Below are 11,469 nucleotides of genomic sequence, written 5' to 3'. Positions count from 1 at the left end.
GTGTTTATTGACCATTTAGGTTTTCTTTTTGTGCACCACATTTTTTTGGTTACTTTGCATATCATCCGTGATTTCTTTCAGCAGTGTTTTGTAGTTTTCCTTATCCAGCTCTTTCAACTTCTTGGTTAGGTATGTTCCTAAGTATTTTATTTTTTTGTACTGTTGTAAAAGAGATTGAGTTCTTGATTTGATTCTCAGCTTCGTCATTGTTGGTGTATAACAGTGCTGCTAATTTGTGTACATTGATTTTGTATCCTGAAACTTTACTGAACTCATTCATCAGATCTAGGAGCTTTTTCAATGATTCTTTAGGGTTTTCTAGGCATACAATCATATAATCAATGAATAGCAACAGTTCGACTTCCTCTTTACCAATTTGGATGCCCTTTATTGTTTTCCTTTGTCTGATTGCTCTGGCTAGGACTTCCAGTAGTATGTTGAATAGCAGTCGTGAAAGTGGACATCCTTGTCTTTTTCCAGTTCTAAGGGGGAATGTTTTCAACTTTTCCATGTTCAGTATAACGTTGGCTGTGGGTTTGTCATAGATGGCTCTTATTACTTTGAGATATGTCCCTTCTATGTCAACTTTGCTGAGGGTTTTAATCATAATGGGATGCTGGATTTTGTCAAATGCTTTTTTTGTGTGTCTGTTGAGATGATTTTATGATTTTTGTTTTTAATTCTGAGTATGTGATGTATCACATTTATTGACTTGTGTATGTTAAACAACCCCTGTATCCCTAGTAGGAAACCCACTTAACCATGGTGCATAATTTTTTCAATATGCTGTTGGATTTGGCTAGCTAGTATTTTGTTGAGGATTTTTACATCTATGTTCATCAGGGATATTGAATGGCAGTTTTCTTATTTTGTTAGGTCCTTTCTTGGTTTTGGTATTGCAGTGATATTAGCTTCATAGAATGATTTAGGGAGGATTTCCTTTTTCTCTATCTTTTGGAATAATTTCAGTAATAATTGATTGGTATCAATTATTCTTTGAATATCTAATAGAATTCAGCTGTGAATCCATCAGGTCCTGGACTTTTTTTGTTATTGGCATTTTTTTTTTTTGTTTTTTGAGACAGAGTTTTGCTCTTGTCACCCAGGCTGGAGTGCAATAGTGTGATCTTGGCTCACTGCAACCTCTGCCTCCTGGGTTCAAGTGATTCTCTTGCTTCAGCCTCCCTAGTACCTGGGACTATGGGTGCCCACCACCATGCCCAGCTAATTTTTGTATTTTTAGTAGAGACAGGTTACACCATGTTGGCCAGGCTGGTCTCAAACTCTTGACCTCATGATCCACCCACCTTGGCCTCCCAAAGTGCTAGAATTACAGGCATGAGCCACCATGCCCAGCCGGCAATTTTTTAGTTACTGTTTTAACCTGGCTACTTGTAATTGGTATGTTCACAGTTTCTATTTCTTCCTAATTTAATCTATGAGGGTTGTATATTTCCAGGAATTTATCTATCACCTCTAGATTTTCTTTTGTGCATATAAAGGTGTTCATAGTAGCCTTGAATTATCTTTTGTATTTCTGTGGTATTGGTTGCAATATCTCCCATTTTATTTCTAATTGAGCTTATTTGGATTGTTCCTCTTCTTTTTTAAATTAATCTTACTAATGGTCTATCAATTTTGTTTATATTTTCAAAGACCCAGCTTTTGTTTCATTTACCCTTTGTATTTTTTGTTGTTCTTGTTTTACTTTCATTTAGTTCTGCTCTGATCTTTGTAATTTCTTTTCTTCTGCTGGGTTTAGGTTTGGTCTTGTTTCTCTAGTTCCTTGAGGTGTGACCTTAGCTTGTCTATTTGTACTCTTTCATATTTTTTTATGTAGGCATTTAATACTGTGAACTTTCCTCTTAGCACTGCTTTCACTGTATCCCAGAGGTTTTGTTAGGTTGTGTCACTATTATCATTCAGTTCAAATAATTTTTTAATTTCAATCTGGATTTCATCATTGACTCAAAGATCATTCAAGAAAATATTATTTAATTTTGTGTATTTGTATAGTTTTGAGGGTTCCTTTTGGAGTTGATTTTCAGTTTTATTCCACTGTGGTCTGAGAGGATACAGGATACAATTTCAATTTTTTTGAAATTTATTGAGACTTGTTTTGTGGCCTATTATATGGTCTATCTTGGAGAATGTTCCATGTGCTGATGAGAAGAATATATATTCTGCAGTTGTTGGGTAGAATGTTCTGTAAATATCTGTTAAGTCCATCTGTTCCAGGGTATATTGAAGTTCCCTACTATCATTTTGTTGCTATCTCATCAGCATGTAGTAATAGTTGTTTTATAAATTTGGGAGCTCCAGTATCAGATGCATATATATATTTAGGATTGTGATATTTTCCTGTTGGACCAATCCTTTTATCATTATATAACATCGCTCTTTGTCTTTTTTTTTCTGTTGTTTCTTTAAAGTCTGTTTTGTCTGATATAAGAATAGCTACTCCTGCTCACTTTTGGTTTCCATTTGCATGGAATATCTTTTCCCACTCCTTTACCTTAAGTTGATGTGAGTCCTTATGTATTAGGTGAGTCTCTTGAATACAGCAGATACTTGGTTGGTGGATTTTTATCGATCCTGCCATTCTGTATCTTTTAAGTGGAACATTTAGGCCATTTACGTTCATTAGTATTAAGATGTGAAGCACTGTTATATGCATCATGCTAGTTGTTGCTTGAATACCTTGTTTTTTTCCCCCCATTGTCAGTTATTGCTTTCCCTGTGAGATTTATGCTTTAAGAAGGTTTTATTTTGGTGTACTTCGAGGTTTTGTTTCAAGATTTAGAACTCCTATAGCATTTCTTGTAGTGCTGGCTTGGAAGTGGTAAATTCTGTCAGCATTTGTCTGAAAAATAATTTATCTCTCCTTCATTTATGAACCTTAGGATTGCTGGATTCAAATTTCTTGCCTGACAATTATTTTGTTTAAGGCAGCTAAAGATAGGACCCTAATCCCTTCTGATCTGTGAGATTTCTGCTGAAAAATGTCCTTTAATCTAATAAGTTAGATTAACATATGGGTTACCTGACACTTTTGTCTCATAGTTCTTAAGATTCTTTCTTTGGTCTTGACTTTAGGTAACTATATAGGTTACCTGATGCTTTTGTCTCATAGCTTTTAAGATTCTTTCATTCGTCTTGACTTTAGATAACCTGATGACTATGTGCCTAGGTGATGATCTTTTTGTGATGAATTTCCCAGATGTTCTAAAAGCTTCTTATATTTGGATGTCTAGATCTCTGGCAAGGCCAGGGAAGTTTTCCTCAATTATTTCCTCAAATAAGTTTTCAAAACTTTTAGATTTCTCTTCTTTCTCAGGAACACCAATCATTCTTATGTTTGGCCATTTAACACAATCCCAAATTTCTTAGAGGTTTTGCTCATTTTTAAAAAATTCTTTTTTCATTGTCTTTGTCTGACTAGATTAATTCCAAAGCCGTGTCTTTGAGCTCTGAAGTTCTTTCTTCTACTTGTTCTAGTCTATTGTTGAAACTTTCCACTGCATTTTGTATTTCTCTAAGTGTGTCTTTCATTTCCAGAAGTTGTGACTGTTTTTTCTTTATGATATCTATTTCTCTGGAGAATTTTTCATCCAAATACTGTATTGTTTTAATTTCTTTAAGTCATTTTTCACATTTCTCTGGTATCTCCTTGAGTAGCTTAATAGTCAAGTTTCTAAATTCTTTTTCTGGCAATTCAGAGATTTCTTCTTGGTTTGGCTCCATTGCTGGAAAGCTACTATGATTTTTTTTTTTTTTTTTTGGTGTGTTATAGAACCCCATGTTGTCATGTTAACAGAATTACTTTTCTAGTTTCTTCTCATTTGGGTAGGCTATTTCATTGGAAAGATCTGGAACTCAAGGCCTGCTGTCCAGATTCTTTTGTCCCATGGGTTGATCCCTTGATGTGGTGCTCTTCACCTTCCCCTAGGGAAGAGGCTGAGAGAGAGACTGCAGTGATTGCTATTGCTCTTCTGGGCCTAGCCACCCAGTGGGGCTACCAGGCTCTGGTGCTGAGGAGTATCTGCAAAGAGTCCTGTGATGTGATTCGTCTTCAGGTCTTCCAGCCATGGATACCAGCACCTACTCTGGTGGAGGTGGCAGGGGAGTGAAGTAGACTCTTTGAGAGTCCTTGGTTGTAGATATGTTTAGTGTGCTGTCTTTCTTGAATGCTGGTTATGCTAGCAGTGAAGTTATCACATGGATAGACTCAGGACCTTCAGTTAGCCAGGATGTTGCAGGCAGTGGAATTAGCTATTGTTTTCTTCTTCCTGGGAGCAGTGTTATTCTGTCTTGAGTTGCTCTAATGGTCTGAGTTGGTCAGCCTCTAGCCAGGATGTGGCACTTTCAAGAAAGCACCAGTTGCAGTAGTAGAAAGGGAGGGGAAGGGAGGGGAAGGGAGGGGAAGGGAGGGGAGGGGAGTAGTAGAAGAGGGGAAGGGAGGGGAAGGGAGGGGAAGGGAGGGGAAAGGAAGGGAAAGGAAGGGAGAGAGAGAGAGAAAGAATGAAAGAAAAAGAAAGAAAGAAAAAAGATCTATAACGTGAAAGAGAGAGACAAACTGAAAATTAAAACCTAGTAGAACCAGAACTAATGCAGAAAAAAGAACTTTAACAAACAAAAAAGTATATAAATCAGCCTTAGGGAGTAACAAGGTAATATAACACATCTATAAACATCTAAGAAAGAGGAAAATGATGAAATTGCAAATATGATAGACAATTATAATTTGAAATTTTAGCAGAAATGTTAAAAAATAAAAGCAAGTAAATATTTCAGGAAACAAAACAATGTAATTGGAATAGAATAAAAATGATAAAATATTCAGAAAAATCAATTCAGATGTCAACCATCAGATTATTAGTTACTCTAGAAAGAAAAAAAGAGAAAATATAAGTAAAAAAATCATTAAATATATAGGATGAAGATCCAATTTGTGAAGAGAGTCATAATTTAATTTCAAATGCCTAATTTCTAGTTTCATTTTTTAATATTTTATTTTAAATTTCAGCTTTTATTTTAGATACAGGGGGTATATATGCAGGTTTGTTACATGGGGATATTGCACAATGCTGAGGTTTGGCGTAAAGATCCCATCACCCAGGTAGTAAGCATAGTACCCAATAGGTAGTTTTTCAACCCACGCCCTCTTCCCTCCCTCCCCCTTCTAGTAGTCCACAGTGTCTATTGATCCCATATTTATGTCAATGTGTGCTTAATGTTTAGCTCCTAAATACAAGTGAGAACATGTGATATTTCTGTTCCTGCATTAATTCACTTAGGATTATGTCTTGCAACTGCATCTATGTTGCTGCAAAGGACATGACTTTATTCTTTTAATGGCTGCGTAGTATTCCATGGTGTATACGTACCACATTTTTTTTTAAAATTTATCTACCATTGATGGGCACCTGTGTTGATTCCATGTCTTTGCTGTGAATAGCCTGGCAATGAACATACAAATGCTTGTGTCTTTGGGGCAGAATGATTTATTTTCCCTTGGGTATATACCCAGTAATGGGATTTCTGGGTCTAATGGTAGTTCTGTGTTAAGGTCTTTGAGTAATCTCCAGACTGCTTTCTATGGTGGCTGGACCAATTCACATTCCCGCCAATAGTGTATAAGCATTCTCTTTCTTCCACAGCTCACCAGCATCTGTTGTTTTTTGACTTTTTAGTAATAGCCATTCTGACTGATGTGAGATGATATCTCATTGTAGTTTTGATTTGCATTTCTCTAATGATTAGTGGTGATGAGCACTTTTTCATATTTGTTGGCTGCTTATATGTCTTCTTTTGAGAATAGCTGTTTGTCCCTTTCTCTCATTTTTAAATGGGGTTATTTTACAACCATCTGATCTTCAACAAGGCTGACAAAAACGAGCAACGGGGAAAGTATGCCCTATCCAATAAATGGTGCTGGGATAACTGGCTAGTCTTATGCTGAAGACTGAAGCTGGACCCCTACTTTTCACCGTACACAAGTATTTTTTTAATCATGCTGAATTATTTTAAATTATGTACAAAGATGTAACATGTCACCCAGAGACCATTTTACACACTGTTCTGTTTAGCCACCAGTCTCTTGTCTCCGTCTTTAGCAAAGGTGAGGTGGACACCCTTTCCTCGGGGAAGGTTTGTTGCCCTTGGCTTGTTGCCATGGTTTGTGCCATGGTTTGTTGCCCTTGCCAATAACAAAAAATGTTGGAAAGCCAGGTGGCAATGCTGTTGCCGTTGGCGTCTTTCACGTGAACCATGGCAAAATATCCAGGGTGCCTCTCTCTGTTGGTGATCACACAAATTATTCCCAAGTTAGCACCTCCAGTCACCATACACTGGTTACCAGCATCAAGCTTGATGAAATCAGTATCTTGCCAGTCTCCGAGTCAATCTGAACGGTTTCATTAACCTTGATGAGGGGATCAGGGTAGCAGATGGTACAAGCATCATGAGTCACCAGATGAGGGATTCCTTTTGTGCCCACTAAGATTTTTCTCACTTTGCATAACTTGTACTTGACCTCCTCAGGTGTAATACGATGTACACCAAAGCAACCCTTGGTGTCATAGATCAGACAGAAATTGTATCCCTTGTCAATGCTGATGACATCCATAAATCTAGCAGGGTAGGTTATATCAGTTCGGACCTTGCCATCTATCTTAATGAACTGCTGCATGCAAATCTTTTTCATTTCTTCTCAGGGCATACTTAAGTCTGTTCCTTAGGAAAATGATGAGGGGGAGACACTCTCTAAGCTTGTGAGGACTGGTGGATTGATGAAGAGCAAACACACTGGTCAATGTATCCAGCATCTAGTACTTTGGAGCTGCCACCCATTTCAGATGCTTCTTGGGACCAGGAGCCATGGCTGTGCTCGGCACGGAAACAGCCAAAAATTAACTCAAAATGGATAAAAGATTTAAATGTAACACCTCAAACTGTAAAATTCTAGAAGACAAATTAGGAAATACCCTTCTTGATATTGGCCTTGGCAAAGAATTTTTGGCTAAGTCCCCAAAAGCAGTTGTAACAAAAACACAAATAGACATGTGGGACCTAACTAAACTAAGAAGCTTCTGCACAGAAAAAAAAGACACTATCAACAGAGTAAACAGACAACCTGCAGAACAAGAGAAGACATTTGCAAACTATGCATCCAACAAAGGCTTAATAACCAGAATCTATAGGGAACTTAAACAAATCAGCAAATAATTTCTAGTTTCTACTGGCACAGGAAATACCAAAAGGTACCACACCAATGCACATTATTATGCAATATCATAATACCAGTGATAGAGAGAGGATTCACTAACTTCTAGAGAGAAAAACACTTCATAGGAAGGAGCAATCAGAATAACATCATATTTTTCCACAGCAACATTTGGTACTACAAGATAATGAAAGATCTGATAGAATATTTGTTAACATTTGTAAATAGAAGAAATTATATAAGTGAAAAAACTAAGACAATAATTAACTCTAGAGAAAACAATGAGGTTTCAAAAGACAGGAAATGCAACATATTACACTGCTTTCTTATTTAGCAAACAATATTTATATATTCACTGTCATGAAACTACATCATCAACTAATAATTATGGTAAAGTACATACAATATAAGATATACTATGTATTTGAAGATAAGAGTTGGCATGAATGAGTTTACCTTCTTTTTCAAAATAATAAATTGACTATATATTTATAATTAATAAATCAAGGGAAAGAAATACAGCCATGTTACTTAGGTTTTGAAAAGTGAAGAAATTATGGCTAATGCCAGAAGATACAACTAAAAGTATTAATACTCCTTCTAAGCAATTTAGAGAAGAGCAATGCAGAGGACACTGATTTCAAAAGAATCCTCTGATACCATTAATAATTATGTGCATGAATTATTTGATTGAAAATTAAGACATTATATAATTCAATATAATATTTAAAATAATGACTCTGTGTCCCGTGTCCTAGGGGCAGACTTAAATCCTCTTTGGGGAAAGAAACGATCAGAGGGCTGCCTCCTTTAATTTTATCCAAACCAACTTATTTAAGTTTCCCTAACTGCCATCTTTTGATCCAGGAATTTACTTTTCTTTCAAAGCAGAGCAACTAAAAGATGAGGCAACATGTACCCCCATATTCATTTTATTTATGCAAATCCTAAACATACCAATGAAAGGAAAAACAGGCACATGCACACCCAAGATATTCCCAAGCATGCATTTTGTTGTTCATATTTATTCACCACCCACCTGCCATCTCCTCTACTCAATATCCCTTCTATATTTTAATCTAGTTTTTTTCTTGAGGTGCTATTAGCCAAACCATATGCTGTTCCACTGCTAATTGCTTTCCCTCTCTGTGTGAACAGAGCCCTGTGTCCAGCACGGTCAGGGATTATAGCTCAACAGCTAATTTTGCCTCCGGTCTACTTGATCCCCTTACAGCTGTGTTCTTGGCTTACTTTGCTTTGGTGTTCAAAAAATTACAGGTATCATAATATTTATTCTCTCTTATCTTACCTGCATATTCATATATATTACTGACCAAGACATGTTCTTCTGATTTAGTACATTTTACTGCTATTAAAATACAAATCCAAATATTCCTAATCACATTGTTATAACTTTACATAATATCTAACCAAGAACCAAGCATATTTTATGTTGACCAATATTGTGCATCAGAAAGTAGTATGACAGAGGAATAATAATCATCATCACAATATTATTAGATATCATTTACATGTTTTGAATGTTTTCTGTGGGTCAAGTTCTGTGTTAAGTAATTCAGATGCATTATCACAACAGCCCTGTAATGTAGGTACTATTATTATCTTATAGGTCAGAAAACTGAAACTTAGGGATATTAAATAACTTCCAAGGTTCACAAATCAAGTCAGAGATAAAACCAGGAGGCATAAGTTCCTACTGGGTCATAAAAATGGAATTCCATCTTGCCTGTGAGGAATAAAAGGTTTGGGAAAGAGTCTTGAAAGAGATAATTCCTGAATTAAGTCTTGAAAAAAATACAGGAGCAAACACATGAAGAAGTAAGAGAGTATGTCATCTTAGTGAAGCCAAAAAGAGATCAGTATGATGAAATTACACGCCATGATGATCTTTATTAAAACATAGCCACACTTATTTGTTATGCATTATCTATGGCTGCTTTAGCACTACAATGTTGAAATTTAGTAATTTCAGCCAAGTTCATTTGGCTTACAAAACAAAGTATTTGTTATCTGATCCTTTATGGAAAGGCTCGCTAACCTCTATTTTAGAGAGTCAATTAAGTCTTAGAGCAATTAAAAATAAGAAAGATAACCTAAATAGTTTTATTTTTACTTTCATTTATTTAATTTCCAGCACTCCTTATTTCTTTGTGTAGTTGTAAGTTTTTGTTGAGTACCATATTTCTACTGCCTGAATATCTTTTAAGATTTCTTACATAACAGCAGGTCTTAGGCCAGGTGTGGTGGCTCACACCTGTAATCCTAGCACTTTCGGAGGATGAGGCGGGTAGATCACTTGAGGTAAGGAGTTTAAGACCAGCCAGGCCAGTATGGTGAAACCCCATCTCTACCAAAAATACAAAAATTAGCAGGCGTGGTGACGGGCACCTGTAATCCCAGGGAGGCTGAGACAGGAGAAATGCCTGAACCCAGGAAGTGGAGGTTGCAGTGAGCCAAGATCACACCACTGTACCCCAGCCTGGGCAACAGAGTGAGACTCTGTCTCAGAAAAAAAAAAAAAAAAAGCAGATCTTATAGAGAAATCACTATTTTCCTGTCAGTGATGACCTTGGTTACCAAAATAAGTACAATCTCACTTAAATGGCAAAACTCAAGCTACCTCTTGTTTGCTTCTGTTCTTATAACATGGCTCTCCAATGTTTTCTCATAGTTTTTTTTTTAACTTTTATTGAAAAATATTTAAACTGGCAGGAAAATCTGGCAATGATACAATAAACTCCCATGTATACACACCTAAAGTGACCACACTTTCTTTCCTGCACACACATAACAAAAACACACACATACATTTCATGTCAACTAAAGCATTTTAGAGTCTTTGACATCATGACTTTTAACCCTCAAATACTTCAGTGTACATTTTCTAAGAAAAAGGACATCTTATTACCTAAAGCATGGCACAACTATTAATTTCAAAAATTTAAACATTAACACAAGATTATTTCTTCCTTTGTTTTAGTGTTGTCCTTGCAGCATATTTTTTTCTGATTGATGATTTTCTGTTTTTTCTGATGATGCAGAATCATGCATGTATTTACTTGTTATACGTCTTTTTTTAATTTATTATCTCTAATAATTTTTTTATTATTATTATACTTTAAGTTTTAGGGTACATGTGCAATGTGCAGGGTAGTTACATATGTATACATGTGCCATGCTGGTGCGCTGCACCCACTAACTCGTCATCTAGCATTAGGTATATCTCCCAATGCTATCCCTCCCCCTCCCCCAACCCCACAGCAGTCCCCAGAGTGTGATGTTCCCCTTCCTGTGTCCATGTGTTCTCATTGTTCAATTCCGACCTATGAGTGAGAATATGTGGTGTTTGGTTTTATGTTCTTGCGATAGTTTGCTGAGAATGATGATTTCCAATTTCATCCATGTCCCTACAAAGGACATGAAATCATCGTTTTTTATGGCTGCATAGTATTCCATGGTGTATATGTGCCACATTTTCTTAATCCAGTCTATCATTGTTGGATATTTGGGTTGGTTCCAAGTCTTTGCTATTGTGAATAATGCCGCAATAAACATATGTGTGCACGTGTCTTTATAGCAGCATGATTTATAGTCATTTGGGTATATACCCAGTAATGGGATGGCTGGGTCAAATGGTATTTCTAGTTCTAGATCCCTGAGGAATCGCCACACTGACTTCCACAATGGTTGAACTAGTTTACAGTCCCACCAACAGTGTAAAAGTTTCTATTTCTCCACATCCTCTCCAGCACCTGTTGTTTCTTGACTTTTTAATGATTGCCATTCTAACTGGTGTGAGATGGTATCTCATTGTGGTTTTGATTTGCATTTCTCTGATGACCAGTGATGATGAGCATTTTTTCATGTGTTTTTTGGCTGCATAAATGTCTTCTTTTGAGAAGTGTCTGTTCATGTCCTTCGCCCACTTTTTGATGGGGTTGTTTGTTTTTTTCTTGTAAATTTGTTTGAGTTCTTTGTAGATTCTGGATATTAGCCCTTTGTCAGATGAGTAGGTTGCGAAAATTTTCTCCCATTTTGTAGGTTGCCTGTTCACTCTGATGGTAGTTTCTTTTGCTGTGCAGAAGCTCTTTAGTTTAATTAGATCCCATTTGTCAATTTGGCTTTTGTTGCCATTGCTTTTGGTGTTTTAGACATGAAGTCCTTGCCCATGCCTATGTCCTGAATGGTAATGCCTAGGTTTTCTTCTAGGGTTTTTATGGTTT

General features: G+C 36.4%; 1 pseudogene; it reads right to left on the bottom strand.

Moving 5' to 3' along the window:
* Nucleotides 1-6,069: 6,069 nt before the first annotated feature.
* LOC100986630 (small ribosomal subunit protein eS4-like) lies at nt 6,070-6,881 on the bottom strand (annotated as a pseudogene).
* Nucleotides 6,882-11,469: the final 4,588 nt, after the last annotated feature.

This window comes from Pan paniscus, chromosome 5 (genome assembly GCF_029289425.2).
Source record: "Pan paniscus chromosome 5, NHGRI_mPanPan1-v2.0_pri, whole genome shotgun sequence".
NCBI classification, from domain to species: domain Eukaryota; kingdom Metazoa; phylum Chordata; class Mammalia; order Primates; family Hominidae; genus Pan; species Pan paniscus.
The sequence above is the reverse complement of the archived record's forward strand: the minus strand, read 5'-3'. Positions and strand labels throughout refer to the sequence as shown.